The sequence below is a fragment of the Python bivittatus genome, unplaced genomic scaffold (genome assembly GCF_059951505.1).
Source record: "Python bivittatus isolate LINGU-HERP-01145 unplaced genomic scaffold, Pbiv_v1 ctg000080_np1212, whole genome shotgun sequence".
NCBI lineage: Eukaryota > Metazoa > Chordata > Lepidosauria > Squamata > Pythonidae > Python > Python bivittatus.
Genome location: NW_028277035.1, coordinates 37,065,627 through 37,084,521, shown reverse-complemented (window position 1 = coordinate 37,084,521; position 18,895 = coordinate 37,065,627). Strand labels below are relative to the sequence as shown.

Below are 18,895 nucleotides of genomic sequence, written 5' to 3'. Positions count from 1 at the left end.
GTGGACAAAGAAAATATGCAACAAAACGTTTCGGTGTTGTGAGTTAATGTAGACAGATCCAGTCACAGAGAAATGCCCTCCTCCACATAGTACATGCTTTGGAAGATGGGTAGAGACAAGATTGCCATGGCAGTTTTCCCTATAAACTCCCCACCCCTAAATATGCATTCTTTTCTTGCTTTGTCCAGCCCTGCAAGCAGTATAAAACTGGTAAAATCCGCCACCCATTTCCCTGCTTTCTAAAAATGCCCCATGGAACTGCTTCCCGTTCCCCACTGCAAAGCTCTGGCCCCCCAGGCAGGGCGTCCCTCCCCGGCTCCTGTGGAGGCTGCAACTGAACCGCCACGAGAGGAGAGGGCGGCGATGGCACACATGTGCACTGTTCCCAGCCCATCCTGCACGCTTAAATCAGAAGCCTGAATGCCTACGGGCAACTGTCCCATGGTTGACCTTTTTTTTCCAAGCAGTAAAGCATCCTCACTTCCCAAACTCTGGACTAGCCCCACCCCTGCCTGGGGAGGAAGGACATCCTGTTTGTCCTGTTGCTGAAGCAATGAGCTCTTTCTGTTCCTACCTCTTTCTCAAAGCTGGCTTCACGGTCTTGGTTTTTCCCTGCCTGCTCATTCCTAGCTCTGGCCTTATTTCTGACAGCCACCTTCAGCTCAGCCTTGGCAAGGATTATTCAGAAATGATATGGAGAATCTACCATATCCGTCTAAAGCAGCTTACTCTGCAAGGAAAATGCCTGGACTGGCCGTCTCCTCAACTTTTCCTTAATGTTGGGCCAGCTGTCCTCACATCCATCCATCTGCCAGCGTCACATCCCTGATTTGTCCTTTTTCTAAACACAAAGAGAAAACATGAGTTGAAGGGTGAACAAGGTATGCTGCACCAGAGCAAATACAGAATTAAATGCCACCAATAAGTGAGAAAGATGTACCTATAAGGCTATTCAATCATAACAAGCCATTTTTAAGGAATTACACCTAGAGGTAATCGGGACATAATTGATACTTATAGGCTGCAAAAATTATAGCAGTCAAGGTTTAACTCAGATGAAGGCCACTGGTTTCGATGTCAGAATTAAATTTATTGATAAATCACTACCCTAAAATGAATTGGAAGTAAATGTGCCTTTTTTTTTTCCTGGATCCTGTTCTCCTTTGGTTTTATTTTAAAAATCTGGATGTGCACAGAAACTAAGGTGTGTAAGAGCTACTAACGTACATAGGAAAAGCCATGAATTATTGTGCTAAAACTGTATTTGCACCAACAACTATCAAGTGCTTTCAGAGGCTAAAAGGGTTCTGCTTCGAAGTTCACTACTGTACCTGTAAATGGGCACAAGGCTGTTTATTTCCATTGTTGGGGGTGTTGTTTGCTGTTCCAAATGCAGCCTATTCTGTGTTGCTGGCAGAACACAGGGCTTTTGTTTCTGGCACAGTCTAAAAGGGCCCAGTGGGCAAGATTGTGGAAAGCTGGCAGGATCAGAGGCAAGATTTACAGGACTTGGACAAATAATAGGTATAATGGAACTCAACTGACTTAATAATGCTTGGTTATATAAGAACCAATGCCTGCATTTAATTAGGTCCAATATTATATATGATCATTGCTTACCAGATCACAGCCATCAAAATATCTATTTCCAGGCAGTTTTCTTGGGCTTCCCAGGCCTTCTATTCTAGACCAAGCAACAAATTCCAGAGTTTTGCCCTACCATCTCAGAAAAGAAAATGAGAGAGAGAGAGAGAGAGAGAGAGAGAGAGAGAGACACCTTCCATTGTGTCTTCCTCCAGCTAGTTTTAAGTGAAGCTTACCTTTCTTCCCCCTCCACACCTAAGAGTTTTGGGCTCTTCCTGACTTTCTACCCATTATTTCTAAAAAGAGAGATGCCTCTTGTTGCTTCTTGACAGCTTTTAGGCAAGGTTTCTGGGTTTGAAAACTTAATGTTGGCACTGAAAGCAGATGCTGGTGAGAACTGATACAAGCCTCAGTCTCCCTATGACTTCTCTTATGTCATTGTCTTTCAATATGTGCCTTCTTTTGTTTACCTATGCCAAGGAAGAACCTTCTACATAAGATAATCCATCAAGTAACAAAACAGTGAGCCTATAAAGGTCTAGAATACATGGTATTTGGGGGAATTCCTAGGAGTAACTATGTGCTTAGAAGAGCCTATTGTCTTTTGCACATTCCACACATGCTGGGGCACTCACATCAGGAGGGGATGAAAAAAGATCACATCCATGTTGCATCCCTAGGGTTTTTTTCTTTTATTTCCATCATTTAAAACAGAAATTTCCTTCTCCTAGCTGAAGAGGAAGAATGGAAGAAAATGGTGTTTTGTTACTTAAAGAAATGAAATGTCTTCCTATCCTCCCACAATGTGGGCATTTTTTTATATAGTATGTTAAACCAACTTTCAGTAATCTGATGCCTTTCAGATGTATTGGAACTACATCTTTCAACATGTCCAACCAGCGTTATTCCACAAACATCTGGAGGTTACCTGGTGGGGGAATGCTGCTGTATATTTTAATGGCGCTCCAGAGATTTCAATAATCGTTTATATTGTGCACTGCCCAGAGTCATGTCCATAAGATGGCCAGCTTAATTAATTAATTAATTAATATTAACTAGCCATTATAATGAGGACTGCAACTAAGATCTGTCAGGGAATCCATCACTTAAAGTTAGGATGCTAATGTTCTCACCCTGCACCAACAAGGTGCCACTGAATCATGGTAACCTATACTGTAGCCTTTATAAGGAAGATAAGAGTATTTAGCAAAGCTCTCAAGACAAAGAAGGTATAGGTGTTAACTGGAAATAGATGGTGACTCAATTTCATCTCAAGCTCCTGAAATAGGGTGCCTTTCCCATACATAGAATATCAACATTATAACCATCTGCAAATATTTGGGGACAATTAGGCTGAGACATACGTCTCTCAGTTCCTCCTTTTATTTCCATTTCCTGAGCTCTTACGGGAACTGTGCTGGATGTAGGTTCAGCATTCTCCTCTATTCTAGCTGTGGTCTGTATGCTGCAGACCACAGAACTCACACAAGCCAGCAGACAACACCTCCTGGGAAGGAGTCAGCAGAGAAACAACAGAAATAGTAACTGGAGTGGATGTGAATGTTGCGCAAGCCTGGATGAAATTGCCATAATTTTACTGAGAGGGAAACATAGTCAGGCACAGTTCTGGAACAGCAGGAGTCCAATTTTGCTTTATGGCCCTACACTGGAGTAACATTAATGTGTCTGTATTTTATATCCACAATGCATTTTTCAGACAAGATGAGATTCTATTTATTCTGGTTTTTATACCCAAACAACCATACCACCAGCATAATTAAAAACTAGTGTGTTCCTGGAACCTGCCTATTCCAGCATGGACTTGCCAAGTTTTCTGGCCGCTTTGCCAGTTTTATTTTCTTCCAGTCTCAGTTTTAGCAAATGGCTTCCACACAAAACCACAAATGCTGCAGAAGTTTATGTATTTGCTCCTTCATTCACTGCTCCTCTATTTTCCACCAGTGCATGAAGCCCTATGCTTGATCATCTTTCAAGCAGGTGTGACGGAAAAGCAAGTCCGAGTCCAGAAATCTCTTTCCAACCTGCCCCAAGAAAGAATGTACCACAGGCACTATTTCAAGTAGTGTTTGCAACCAGGAGGAACTGAGCAGAAGTTATATTAAACAGAACCTTTTCTTAAAGCGAACTAGCTTATAACAAATCTTCACTTTGCGGCAGGCTTCATACACCACATAGTTTGCTTTACCATGGCTTATTAAAGGAACCACAACTGTTTACATTCACACAATAACATAATTAGCTCAAATCAAACAAACCACAGTATGACTTAGTGCGCTGCACGAACTAGGTCTCTGTGTCTCTCCTGTCTCTCTCTCTCACTTTATTCTGTGCTGTTTCATCCTGGTAACAGTTTCCCCCAAATGTGCTTTCACTTAGAGGCTTTCCAGCTGCAGGCAGAATTCTGGTACTCATAATAGATAACTCCATGATGATCACATGGCTTCATAAAGGGCTTACAGTTGTGCCCCTTTTTGACATAATGTTGCACCATGGACAGAGAGATGGTATGGCAAGGCAGCAATGTCACTTCAGAACTGGCAGTGCATTATTGCCTGGTGCTGAAACGGGCTCTCTTCTTTTCTCAAAAGAGATTTCTGGCTGGCTTTTCTCCGCAGGTTGTGGGATCCTATTATAGCAATATCCTGGAATGGTTAGGAAAACAAGCTCAAAAGCAGAAATGCTACATGCCAGTATTAGGCGTTCGGAAAGCACAGAGGCTTGCCATGATGGTGGGTGCAGAACCACTAGGAAAAGCTAGCAATATGTTGTCTTCCATTTTGGGGAAGTGGGGGATATGATCTACAGACAGACCGAGTGGAGTTTCCATCACACTGCTGCTTTTCTGCCATCCCCCATCTCCCCTTGAGGACACTGGTGCTAAAAGACCTGGATAAGGTTGCTGCCAGCTAATAGTTCTCTGGATGGAAAAGACAAGTGCTGAGAGGTTGAGAGTTCCCTGTGAATTCTAGTGGGTGTGTGCACACGTGCGTGCATGCACTCACTTTCAAGTCAGTTCTGACTCTGGGTGACTGCCTGGACCAGTCCCTGCAGTTTTCTTGGCAAGATTTCAGAAGTGGTTTGCCATTGCCTGCTTCCTAGGGCTGAGAGAGAGTGACTGGCCCAAGGTCACTCAGCTGGTTTCGTGCCTAAGGTGGGACTAGAACTCACTACCTCCTACTTTCTAGCCTGATGCCTTAATCACTACACCAAACTGGCCGTTGTGAATTCTATAGCGTCATAAATATGTATCATAGCTATTCTCACAGTATCCTGATTTGTGTGTGTTCTCAGATGAATTGGGGGTGTTTTTAAAACTGGATTCAGAATGATTGGGAGATGGAGATTCCCCATCTCTACTTCTAGGCTTCACATATAATAACTGGCTTACTAGGAGGCCCAGGCACACTTCCAGGAATATTTTTAATAACTTTAAAAATGCAAAGATAAATTTAATCCAGTGGTGGGGAATCAAATTCATACTTAAGTTCCCAACATTTAACTTGCTTATAAAGATGGTTTTTGTTTTGGGATTCTTTCAGCATGCTATAGAAGGAACTAACCTGCTCTTATATAGATCAAGAAATTGGTGAATAGATATCATGTCAGGTGTTCTTATTTTATATTTACCTGACGAAATGTAAATATATTTCCTGGTCATGACTGAAAGCCAATGTGACGCTTGGTGTGTTCAGTGTGAAATAGTATAGTGAAGTGTATACACCTCTCTGAGTTCAGTGTAACTTACACCCAGATCCATTTTATCTAGGGCTGTGGCCTTAATCTTCAAAGCATGAGCATCACACAAGAGAACTTCTGACTTGGGTCAGGGCTGGTTCGCCCACAAGACAGAATGAGATGGCTGTCTCAGGCAGCAGACTTTGAGTGTTATGAGATAGCAGCAAATCGTGAGTTGTTTATTCTGTTAGTGTAGTATTTTTACAGCCAGGAATGGGAAGAGGTGCTTGTAAGATGTTGTACCTCATGTGCCAAATCATTTGGCTAGCTTGGAATACTGTATACCTTGATTTAGTTGAGTAAAGTATAGATGTCATTGCTTTGCTTCAGGCACATGATGTCTTGGATTGGCCCTGGCCCAAGTTGAGCAACCCCAAAGTCCATGGCAGACGGACAGAAGACCAAGACCATTGTTTTCAGGCCTGGGAACATACCGCTATGGAGCCTGCAAAATAAACACAGACCCATGACTAGATGTTAAAAGTGTGATAGACCAACCAAAGCTCCAGCAAGCTTTATGGACAGATTCCAGACATTGCTCCCAAACTGGAGTCTGACCCATGGTGGTTTGAGGGGAGTGGGCTTCAACTGAGAAAGATGCCAAGAATAATGTGCTGGGTTTCAAAGTTTGGGGGGAAGGGTACGATCCCTGTTGCCCAGAAACCTTTAAAACTTTCCATCAGCCCTGCTCATTGTGTGTATGTAGGGTCTTGTCCTATTATTCTGGATTAATTAATGTGGCCTCACCTAGCAGAAGCTTCCCCTTAGAGCCACCGTGTTTATATAGCCAACCTTCCAAAGAAAATACAGTCCCTATGCACAGTTCTTGCATATGATGGAAAACTGCTCTCTGTGGAATGTTTATTTTTCCTTGCACCTCTACTCTGTGGTGTTCTCGGCCAGAGAATAGCCATTTCTTTGACTCCATTAATGCCAGATGTCTCCTTCCCTTCTGTCCAGCCCTGTGCACAGCACACAAGGCCCTTCTGTTGCAGGAAGGCAAAAGGTTTGCCAAAGAGAACACAAATCTGTCCTTCAGCTTCCATCGGCCTCCCAAAGGCACTATTTGATATCCATTTCCTTTCCAGCATCAGGAAATGTTTGCATAATCCTCCCATTTTCTCCTCTGACCCCAACCAAATGCAAAGAGACAGTCCAGTAAGACAAAGCAAGTAGGAACCCTGTTACCTGCACAACTAGTCATCTAGTCTGTCACATGCAGAACAGGACTGGCCAGGACAAAGGTAAAGAAATCATCCTTTTAAATGAAAAACACTTACAAGAACTAGAGCAGGCAGGCAGGGAGTTAAAGAGGAGGGGTGTGTGTGAAGGGTGTGGGTGTCGGTGCGGTAGATGCTGCTGCCTCTTTTCAAGTTGTTCACAAAATCAAACTCTTTGAACTGGTGCTGAAGAAGGGGGAAACAGAAGAGGGAGGGGAAGCATTCAAAGTTTACAAACTTGGGATGCCTGGTTTACATATAGTATATTTAGGAGGTATTAGTGGTCCAAATGCCTTAACTCATCTAATTAGCAACTAAGCCAGGGAAAAGATAGTTTTATTCTCCCAACCTACAAAGGTCATCTGTATCTACTCATAGAATTTTTATGAGTCCAGGAGATGTTGTCTTCCATTTCTAATCTCCTTGGTTTTTCCCTCCACCCAGAAATAAAACATTACAGAGGGAAAAACAGAATAGCCATGCCCTGGATTCTATTGGTAGCATTAGAACTCCAGCAAGAAGGCCCAGGCAGGACACTCTGCAGGACACTCACAGTATCAATGGATTTTAAAACAATGACAAATATTTGACAAAGACTGAAGGGAAGAGTTCAACTAGCTATGGATCCATTTTTTCCAGAAGAGATACTTTGTGAGTTAGTAGTTGGGAAAATGGTGGCCTGCCATGAAGCCAGCTTCCAAGAGTCTGCTGAATATTTTTAATAGTTCTTCTAAAACATGCAAATATTATATCTGAGTAGGAAACAGACCTCAGAATAACTATTCCAGAGAAAGCAGAGTCATACATTTTTGGCCAAACATTTATTGCTATTGTATAAGCAGAATAGAGACCTTCTTCAGAAGTTGCACCTAAGGCATCTTACAACAAAAACAGTAGTAATGGAGTAATGGAGCCCTTTTAGTTTCTGAGCCATTGCTGTTCTGGTATGGGTTTCAGATACACGTGCTGCTTTGGGGCACGTATCAGTGAATGCAAGTTTGTTTCTGCTATGCTGGTTACGTAAACTAGTTCTTCACTTCAATGCATAGTGCTGTAATTGTGGAGAAATTGACAAGTGTGAAAGCTGACGTATGTTTCAGCATCTGTCTTTATTTCATGAATTAATTAAGGTAGGTACCACTGAGTCAGTTTTGACTGCTGCTGATTGTAGGGACAAATGCTTGCCATATTGAGCTGTTTGCAATAACAGCACTTTGCTCTTCCGAGGTTATTACAGTAATTTCTTTGATCTCATCTACCCACTAGATCTCCTTGTTCTACTTCTCTCATCCTTGCCAAGCACAATTATTTTTTTCTGGTACATCATCTGCTTACTTCACCTCTCAAAATATGTGAGTTTCAGCTTACTGGTCACTGCCTAAAGTCAGAATTTATTGAGCCCAGCCCTGACTAGTTGGCTCTTGCTACAGCCCATGGTACTTTTAGTAACAACTTCAAACCCATAATTTAATGGTATCTTATTTCTCTTGTTTTTTCTCAATGTCCAGATTCCGTAGTCATACATTACTAAGGAAATGCCATTGATTTAATTGCTCTAATCTTTGTTGATGTTGAATTGCTCTTATCTTCATGATCTTGTCCAAATTTGGCATTGCCTTCTTCCCTAGGATTAACATTAACATTGACTTGGATATTTCGCTTGCCATTTTTACTTTCATTATGAGCTTTACATTTGCTCTACTTTGACTGTGACTGTCTTCTGTATATTTGAAATTATTAGTGTTTTGACCTCCAGGTTTGATTCCAGTTGTCTCTCTTCCAATGCTGTCATTTTTATAACATATTCCCATTATAAATTAAGCAGATGCGAGAGCAATATGCATCCTAGACTCATCCCCTTCCCTTACTGAATTGTTTTTCTCCAAATTCAGGCATTACAGTAGCTTCTTGTTCATTGTAAAGGTTGCTCAGGAAAACAATCTGTGTTCTGGTAAAACTATTAACCATAATATATCCACATTCTGGCATGATTTATGCTATCAAAGGCCTTGCTATTGTCAATAAAGATGGGCCTCCTTTCTGTATTGTCCTGCTCCCATCATGATCCATCATGTTATATACCTCATCTTGTGTCTCTGCCTTTTCTGAAACCTCGATGCTCATTTGGGATTTCTCTCTCCATCTGTTCATTGTTCTGTTCATTGTAAGATCTTAAACAAAACTTTGATATTGTGAGAAAGTAGATAGTTCAGTAATCTGCATATTATCTTACAACAGCAGAAATGGGAGACCATTGCTGTGTCAGGATGCCCCCCTCCCCAATAGGCACACCTCCACAGCTGTATAGCAGTATACATTGCTTTCTGCAATCCGTGAGCTTCCAGTTCAATGAATTCAGTTTTAAATTCCTTTCAGCAATAGAATCTTGTGAGTCATGTTTTGCTTCCTCTCCATTCATGCTGCCGTTTCACTTAAAAAAAAAAAAAGAATCTGATAACTGCACACCTCTGCAAGAATGCAGGTTTGAAAGTAAACTGTAGGTGTGGTTACCGATAGTTGCATAATCACATAGGAGCTCAGACTGGTTAGTGACTGCAGTAGGAACTGGTGGAAGAGAATGGGTTAAAGACTACACTGCGACATGCTTAGGGACAACTGCTCCTATAAATCTGTCCAAACACATTCAACTAGATTTGAATGATAATTTATGATACAGTGCTCATGAGGAGCTTGTTATAACATTTACTTATAACCTAGGTCAGTGTTTCTCAATCTCAGCAACTTTAAGATGTGTGGACTTCAACACATCTTAAAGTTGCTGAGGTTGAGAAACACTGACCTAGTGGTTTTCAAACCATATTCCAAGGGGCCCTGATGTTCTTCCAAGACAGCAATAATTGCACACAACCTTTTTTGAAGGGAAAGCGGAAGATAATGCACGTGCACTGGGCATATTGTCAGGTGAATTTTATGCCATTATAGGACAATGACAAGGATCAAGAGCTTGACTGGTGCTCTGCCTTGACTTGCACCCATTATAGCAACCCAAGAATTCCTCTTGTATTGCAGACTTGGCGGGGTCCTTTGGGAAGCAAGTTCTAATCAAAAGAGTTTTCTGAAGATGGAAGGCTTCAAAAACATGCCTTCATCTTCCACATGGAAAGCTCCCAGACTTACTAATCAAGTCTTCATCCTTCTCCTTTTTTGGATAAAAAAGATGACAGAAAAAAGTAGTGGGAAAACATGTGAGAGGCATAATTGCGGGATGATAATGTAGCATTCCCTAAATGAAGCAAGAGGATTGCACAACCAAAATCTTGTCTCAAAGCAAACTCAGAGTGTGACCATCCTAGAGCTGAGTGCAAGAGATAGCATGTAACTGACTACTATGATTTAAGATAAACAACACAATCTACCTGAAAAATGAAGAAAAAACAAATGAAATAACCTATATCCAATCTTTTTGGAACATTAGATATGCACAGTTGGCATGATTAGGTTAGCCTTCTTTGGGTGAGTTGGACATTCTCCCAAGTTAGCATGGCCACAGGTCTAACATACCTGGCACCTGGCTGGAGAAAATATTACACATATAGTTTGCAATATTTATTTCTAGTGGAACTTGCAAAAGGTGGTCTCTTAGATACTCCAGCCCCAATCCATATGGGACTTTATAGGTGATGAGCAGCACCTTGAATTGCACATGGAAACATCCACCAGTAGCCAATGCAGTTCCTACGGCAGTGGTGTACTTTTTCAGTAGCTGGCTAGTCTACCGAATAGGGCTTACGACCTTTACAATAGGGCTTATAACCAATTCTTGTTCATGACAATAGCTGTCAGAACTCCAATTTGCAAAGTGTACATAGCAAGGCATCAACAGCTCACCTTTGTTAAACTTTCTGGGAATTAGCATGTAATAGCCCTGGGCAGGTGCGTCTTCACTGCAGCCTGGAACGAATGTGTCACTTACATAGGAATTGTCATGGAGATGTCAACCGAATGGTATTAGCAAGCAAGCCGGGGCAATCTCTGCTTCTTCCTCCTCAGCCGGGTGTGGGAGAGTCAAAAGGCCAAGTTCTGGATGGCTGAGTCTCTTCCTGTTGCAAAGCAGCAGCACATGCTGTTGTTCCAGCTGCTGGCCCTGAGCCAGCAGCATTTCGCCTCGTCTGTGGATTTTCCAGAGAGGCAGAAAATGCTGTTGGCCGCAGCCTGGAATATGTTAGCTCTTGCATTTTCAAAGCCCCCTGGGCCACCCCACTTCCAGAGACCTGAAGGGCAGCCTGCCTTCGTGTTAGAGTAACTTTGTGCCTCCTTCTAACCCAGACAAGCAGGCATTGAGCATAGCCCCCTCCGAAAGAGTCAGAGGTTTCTCCAAGAAGGAAATCCCTGCACATACAATTCAGTACAACCCTACTACCTCCCTCCTACCCCAACAAGGGACCCTTGATATCCTGAGTGGGCAGAGGAGAGAGGGGGAGGATGGATGAATTTGAAAACACTGCAAGGAGGATGTAAAATTTGCTTGCAGAGCTGGCTCCAGGGATTGAAAACTTCCAACAGAATTGATAGTGAGCATTTTGTACATTGTCCAATTGACTAGACGAGACATTCCCAACCTGATGTCCTCTGGACATGTTGGCCTACAGTATATATCCTATAACCCCAACTAGCATAACCAGCATAGTCCAATATATCTTGAGGGCAGGGATGAATTAGAAATAACATGCCAGACTTGTAAGTATGCTTTGGTTAAAAGCATATGGAGACAAACAGGGCTTATCCATTCTGTTAAGACACAGTTTGTTGAACCATGGTTCAATGAATAATTACAATTGGCTGAGGTCATATAAAATGCTACGCTGAAACTGAGCCAATCACGTGCAAGCACAGTGCAATACCAGCACTCACCCCCAGGTGCAAGACCTTTGCAAATAACTTACTTCTGTCCCTGTGTGGAACTGAATACTGTATATGGAGAGACAGTATTTTGAAGGGTTAGAGGGGAGGGGCTGATTGACCATAATATGGATGCGTGCTTATTAAAGCTATCTAAAATAATACAATACAATACAATACAATACAATACAATACAATACAATACAATACAATACAATACAATACAATACAATACAATACAATACAATTATAAACTAAAAGGAGTGCCTAGTGGGGGAAATAAAGCAAAGGTCAAACCTCACACTACACTGAACACTTCCCGAATAAATGCCTTCTTCAAACTTGGAGGGGAATAATTTGGATTGGGAGGGAGTCAACCCTTTGCTGTACAAATGCCTTAAAGATAGAGAAAAGTCTCTCTGCCATCTAGAAGTGATCTGGATTTTGGCAGCTCATACATGGTATATCTTGCTGATCTGAAATGTCCAACAGGGACCTGATGAACTACATGGCTACCTCCAGAGCCTCTCTGCATGTTACACTGAAGTATGAAGACAGAAAATCTTAATATGAAATAGGGTTTGATGTGGGACAGCAGGAGCAGTTGAGGAGGATTAACCTTTTTCTCAGCACAATAGTATCAGTCCAATCCACCCTCTCCCACTGGAAGTAACAGCACAAAACTTATTCCTTATGAGGGCCTACTATATCCAGGCTGCAGAACTTCGGATGCCCACTAGATGGCAGCATAAGACATGAGGGTTCTGTTGCTGTTTACTGCCATCTAATGGTCATCTGGAACTTTGCAGCCCAGATATGGTTTGTCTAACTCACCTATCAAAATGTCTCTATCCCTGATTTAAATGTGTTTCAAATGTAAGATTATGAAGGCAAAATCTGCAGGGGGGTGAGTTGGGGAGCAATAGGATATTTTTCTAGTTTCATTACTTGAACCCTTCATTCCAGATTTAATTACTGTTTTGTTTGTTGGTTTGTTTAGTGAAATCCACTTAACTTCCCTCTGCCAGGATCAGAAGGCAATATTAACTGTATCTTCTGGGGATGTAAGATTCATTTTTCTTCTCTATTTGCAGCAAGATATGAAAACCACCCTTCCATCCTGATCCCCTCTTTTGTGTCCTCCCCTCTTTAGACTCCAACTATGAAGCTTTAACTAAACTGAACTTCATTTTTCACGCAGACAGGTTAGAATAAACCTCTCTAGAACCCAGTCTGGTATTCATTAGGCCGATTCTTAATTTCCTCAAGCATTTTCCATCAGCTTCAGCCTGTTGGGGGTGAAGTGGAAAGTCAGGCTCACTTCTGCCTTTTCATCTAAAGAGGACCTTCGTTTGTACGCAGCATCATAATATTCCACAGCCCTCCGGTTCAGCTTACACTCTGGTGGCTTTGGGCCACATCACAAGGGAATCTGTATGACCTCTGGCGCCTGATGGAGAACTTATCAGCTGGTGCGCGAAGAGGGGCAGACTGAAGTTCCTCTTCAGCCAACTCTATAATAAAGCATGCCACCAGACCCATCCAACCTAGACTGTCCACACCATTTTTATATCTGTCTATCTATCTATCTATCTATCTATCTATCTATCTATCTATCTATCTATCTATCTATCTGGTTTATTATCACTTGGCCAGTCAACAAAGTTGAAACCGAGTATGCATCCCTAATAGCCTGTATGTTTAGCTCACTAAGAGCAGATCCGCATTGTCTCTTTTGCGTTATCACCAGTACGCACCACCCACCACTTCTCGACCCCAGGAACAGATGAAGTTATCCCCCGCCCGCTCCCAGCTCCTTCCAAATGCATCCTCCACTCAGGTTTGGAAGCTGGTTTTGGTCTTAAGTCATCTTAAGCCCTTCTGAGCAGCACTTTTTTCCAATCTAAAGACAGACCCAGCTCTGCCTGGCTACCACACCTGGCACATTTCCTGCCCTCCAGTTCCTTCCTTACTACAAAGTGTTGGTGGACTTCCAGTGTAATGGAGGATCAGAGAAACAACCTGTTCTCTTTGCTTTGATCATTGTTGTATCTGAACAACAATGGTACAGTAAGGGGGAAAAGAAAGGGCTTGCATTAGTGTCAAAAGAGAGTACCTGGAAAGAGGATGTGAAGTCATCCATCTGTGCAAACATCTAGGAAAGCAAAGGAAAGCCATGGGGACTAGTGAGAAAGGATCAATCCCTAACAGGAAGAGGCAGGCACTGGGAGGCCAGCCCACACAAGGTCCAGCCAGCGAGGCCCACTTTCCCTTCACAGATGAAAAGGGCAAGAACAACTAGTCAAGGCCTATGGTGGTCGTAGTCTGGACTGAGCACCAACCTACCTCCATTTCCAAACCACTATAATCCAGATTGGAATTTTTGAAGTTGGCTTCAGGAATGCAGGAGCAGTGCAGGAGCAGTGCAGGAGACAAGCTGCTTAGGCTGCAGTGTAGCATTGCCCTCACTACATGTTTATGTATATACCGTAGTTACTTCATATCTTTAGTGCATGTATCTACAAATACTAAGTAAACCTCTAAACATGTGTTCCTTGGAACTGATTTGTCTGATGCCCACCATTTCTGGGCAAATGTTCTTAAAAGCTCCTCCCTTGTTCTGATTCAGTTTGAGATATATCCCTGTGATCTTCCCAGTGCTAGGGAAGAGAAAACAGCACGATCCTCTAAGAAACAAGCCCACTCTCTCTTCTTTCCTTTGGAGGGAGGCTTGTTAAGAAACCATGCTAATTTTCTCCAGCTTCCCCCTGAATCTATAATAAATATAGCAATGGGAAGGAGAGGGAGGAAATATGATTTACACAGTTATGAAGACTATGTTGGCAGCATTCCTCTCTAATCAGAAACTTGTTCCGGTACCTCAGACATCTGTCGCTAAAAAGGAGACAGCTCTGACCAGAGTTAATTGGAGGTATTTCTAATCTCCAGCCATCTCTCTCAGATCCTGCAGCACCGGACATGAAAAAGAGTCAGACCCTATAAGTACATGAAGGTTTTTGTATAAGCCATCCTGGTGATTAAATTAAAATGGGAGGGGAGCCAAGAGAAGTCTCCTGCTACCTCTGGGCTCCTGCAGTCTGGGGTGGGCATGGCAGACTTCAGATAGCTGCAAAAATGCCATGCAAGAAAAGGATTCTGTGCCACTGGCTTGAATTAAGTCATCCTAGACTGTAACAGTTATCTTTGAAGGCATATTCCCCTTGGTGTTATAAACCACTGTCAAGGGCCATTCATTGGAATGGGAGGGATCCAACTCTTTGGACTACAGTTCAGGATTTTGGGAAGCAGCCATGAGAGTTAAATGAGTGCAAAGTCAGTACTCATTTTCCATATAAATAGGACCAACATGGAGACGGGTGGGGTGAACACAGCTTTTGATTTTAGAACGGAAGTATATTTTCATGTGCCCCATCTCCAGCCTGCAGCAGGTCAAGGCAGAAACAGATGTAATGCATTCCTGCTGCTCGTGAGGATTAGCTCTTTGGTTGTGGAAAAATAAAAACAGTCCAGAAGCTCACAGAGCTGGTGTTGCTCACAGCCCCCAGAAAGTGTTCATTTTTGCTTTTCCTCTTTGAACTGCCAGTGTTTTGGCTCTATTGTGAATTTTCATCATGATTTAAACTACATTTTGCAGAAGCTAAAATGAAGCCTCGAAAGCAAAAGATAATGTGAAAATGTAAGGATGCTATGTATGTATACATATATGCATACCTTAAGAAACTGTCCCCCACAGCCATGCTGCTATTTTAAGAACATTTTCTGGTTGCTTAAAATCCATCATTCTTGTTGACAATACTTGTTCCCCCTCCAGTGGTGCAGCTAGGTAATATTAGACCCTGAACTCAATCTCGATTGCCATAATTATATTGCCCACACTTCACCTTTCCTCCCACCAGCCCCCGCAATGAACATGCTATGTTCCATCAGGGTTGTACATTTCTATGTATTAAAAGGTAAAAACAACAACTGCCAGCCTTGATCAAATATTAGAAAGACGTACTCTGAGCATGCACTGTAATGGTTTGGAAAGAAGCCCAGGTAGTTTTCTACTGCCTTCATTCTGGGTCATCAGTTGCCCTCCATGCAGGTCATCAGTAGAGGCTTGGGGCCCAAAATCCAGCCCAAATTGTAGCAGCGTCCCCTCTCCAACTGAGGTTAACAAGTAGGTCCATCACACCCTTAGAAAGAAGCACCTGTTATAACTGTACAACTGTACAAAGCCTGCTTAGGCGTATCAGCACCCAGCATTTGACCCTTGATCACACAGCTTTATTGATCCAGGCCATGATGACTTCCCTTTCTGTTTGCATTCAGGGCTCACCAACAGCAGAGTTGTTGGAAGGCAACCTGTAACCAAATATGCCAAAGAGCGCTTAGATGAATGGTGTGCTAAGAGGGCATTGCAGTTTTACTGCAGTTAAAATTAATTACTAGTGTTTAAAGCTACATTGGACAGACAAAACCTAGACGAGGCCCAAACCAATTCAGCCTATTGATGGCCGGCCCTTCCTTCCTTCCTTCCTTCCTTCCTTCCTTCCTTCCTTCCTTCCTTCCTTCCTTCCTTCCTTCCTTCCTTCCTTCCTTCCTTCCTTCCTTCCTTCCTTCCCAAGGAATTACCCAAGGACCTCTTATGTAGGCCACAACTATAGGTATGACATTCAGCCTTTCTGATGGGCAGAAAAACATGTGAAGGTTCAAGTCCTGTGCAGGCATTCCATTCTTCAGTGAAGAATCTCAGCATCTCAGCAGACAAAATAAACCTGTATTGATATGTAAGATCTCCATACCAAAAGCCTAATTGTGCTCATCCTGAAGTGAGGGCTACACTAAAGCAGCTCTGAAGATTCTCAAGTTTATTACAAAGGGAAAGACTTGTAAGATTGATGTCAGCCCTACAAGATAGACCAGACTAAGAAATCAAAGCCATACAGGTCTGAAATTACTTTTATCGGAACAACTATAGTAACAGAATCTTGCAAGCTCCCTCCCTTTATCTTTGTGTGAACTAGGGAGATGTTTGTCTGAGACATTGTCTCTTATTTTCTTGACCTGGGCTCAACGCCCCCCCCCCCCAATCTAACTATTGCCTTGGTAGTGGCCCTTCCTCCTGTCCTTCAAGGCCATCTCCTATACTTGTACTGGAAAAATGGGCTGTCTAAGGCTATAGTCTGATACACCCTTACCTGAGAGTAAACTTGTTAAAAACAGTGAGGCAGTCTGCAAAAATCATTGGGTATGAAATTGCTTCATCTGTCATCCACAACTCACACACACAAATGCCTCTCATATACCTACACATACAGGTATACAGAGATATACAGGAGCATACTGGGATAAGATCAAAATTCTGTCAGCTTTCTCCTTCCTCAATCCCTTGACGTTTATCCACAGCATCAAAGAAACATGAGGAGGAGATGCATTCATTCATTCATTCATTCATTCATTCATTCATTCATTCATTCATTCATTCATTCATTCATTCATATGGCCATCCACTCCAGTAGACTCTGGGCAGCTTACAAAATCCAAATACACAGTTAAAACAGTTAAAAACAAAACATAAAACGGAACATGGCAGCCCAGGCTAAAAACAACCCGAACAATAAAAACACAGCATTTTTCACAAATACATTTACCCCAAGCCTGGGAACAGAGCTGGCTCTTCAGAGCTTTCCGTAACCCCAGGAGAGTGAGAGTCATGCCTATCTCGGGGATGCTGTTCTAGAGGGTAGGGGCAGCAACTGAGAAGGCACATTTCCTCGGTCCCACAAGATGACAACGTCTAACTGAGGGGAACTGGAGTGCACCCACTGTGCCCAAATGTACCCGGGGGGCAGAAACAATTGGAGATAGGCAGTCCCTCAGATAACCAGGCCTTACACCATGAAAGGCTTTATAGGTGATGACCAACACCTTGAATTGCAGAAGCCTACTGGCAACCAATGCAACTCACGTAGCAGCGGTGATACATGGGCATAGCGGGAAGTGCCTGTTCCTGCTTGTACCACTCCATTTTGAACCAGTTGTAGCTTAGGATATTTTACTTTTTTATTTATTTAAGGCATTTTTCTATATTTCCTTTGCTCAACTCTTCAGAAATCTTTCCACTTCTTCCTGTAATCAGAAATTAGTTCTGGGAGATCAGAGGGTGTAGCCTCTTTCCCAATTTAAATCAATGTTCTGTACAATGTAGAATTAGCACTCTTTTTACACACAGCTCTAGCTATCTTCCCAATCTGTGCTAAACCTGAGAATTTAAGGAGCTAATAAGACCTCACATGTGCTTTGGAAAGTGTTGGTTAGACATCACATTTCTCAGAAGCCAGGCAACCGGAGTCACAATGGCCACAGAGGGCAATCTCCAACGTCTAGAGGGGAGGAACCATATCTGCAGTAGCCTGATCAATGGGAGCTGGACTGACTCAGTCCCTGACTGTAACATCAACCACATCATCAATGCTGGACTGTGTCCACAGCAAAAGTTATGGGAAATTATTTTAAAAATGGAACAGCTAAAGATGACCTTAAGCTTCCTCAGCTGTAGGTTAGGGGTGAGGCAAAGGCAAGGTCATGAGATCATATCATATAAAAAAATATTACTGGGGCACATTCAGGCTGCAGTCAAGGTGAGAAGAGGATGAGCCCATTGTGACATTTTGTTGCAGCATCCATTGTTGATATTCTTTGGCCAAATGGCAGCTTCCAGGACCTTGAACATAAATTTTGTCTCAGATTAAGTTCTGGAGAAGACCAGAGAAAGACAAATGAAGTAATCCAAGTTGCTCATTGAAACCACTGCTTTGTTGACAGAATGCTGGGGATTTATTAGAGGAAGCATATCTGTTACACAACAAACAAGGGAAGAAAAAGCCAAAACACATTAGCTGAAACCCTATCCCCTTCACAGGATCTGGGAAATCTATTTGTGTCCTTGTCATCTGACCTCTTCAGAGAATACATTCCAGCAGGAAACAAGCCACAAGCACCAAAGCACTCCAAATGGCTTCCCCAGGAGCTGCACAGCAGGAGCTCCATGGAAGACACAAAGAACCCAGTCGGGCATCTGAAGAAAATTCGACATAGTAGGAGCCACTCTGGAGAAGCTTTCCCCGGGGTTGCAAGACTGGAAACCTCTAGCTTGCATTGCCCCAATCCCCCTTTTAAAACGTTGCTGCCAACTTAGCAAAGAAGAGGTCTATTTGTGGTGGTGCTCCAAATAGCTCACAAATCCCCCTGTGCTGTATTAGCACGAAAGCTGAAGATAGGTCAGCTGAAGTCACTTTTTTTTTTCCAGTCCTGACACAACAAAAACACTAGTGAAGGTATAAATGTAGAAATGTGCCGATTAAACCTGTACAATGCCATAATACAAGTATCCTTTCTCCACTTCTGCACCAACTTCTGACAAGCTCCTTATAGCATTTTGTCTGGTGCCAGCTGTAATATATCTAAAT

At 42.6% G+C, this 18,895-nt stretch overlaps 1 protein-coding gene and 1 long non-coding RNA gene across 2 annotated transcripts in view; one reads left to right on the top strand and one right to left on the bottom strand.

Moving 5' to 3' along the window:
- SYNPO (synaptopodin) overlaps positions 1–18,895 on the bottom strand; it is a 179,529-nt gene that overhangs the window by 153,650 nt on the left and 6,984 nt on the right. Inside the window, exon 2 of the mRNA XM_088133856.1 lies at positions 730–841. The gene's annotated coding sequence lies outside the window, so the exon portion shown is untranslated. The remainder of the gene's footprint in view (positions 1–729; positions 842–18,895) is intronic.
- The window catches only part of LOC148216666 (uncharacterized), a 47,812-nt gene continuing 35,147 nt past the window's right edge, over positions 6,231–18,895 (top strand). Inside the window, exon 1 of the long non-coding RNA XR_015794787.1 lies at positions 6,231–6,584. This is a non-coding gene — a long non-coding RNA (uncharacterized LOC148216666). The remainder of the gene's footprint in view (positions 6,585–18,895) is intronic.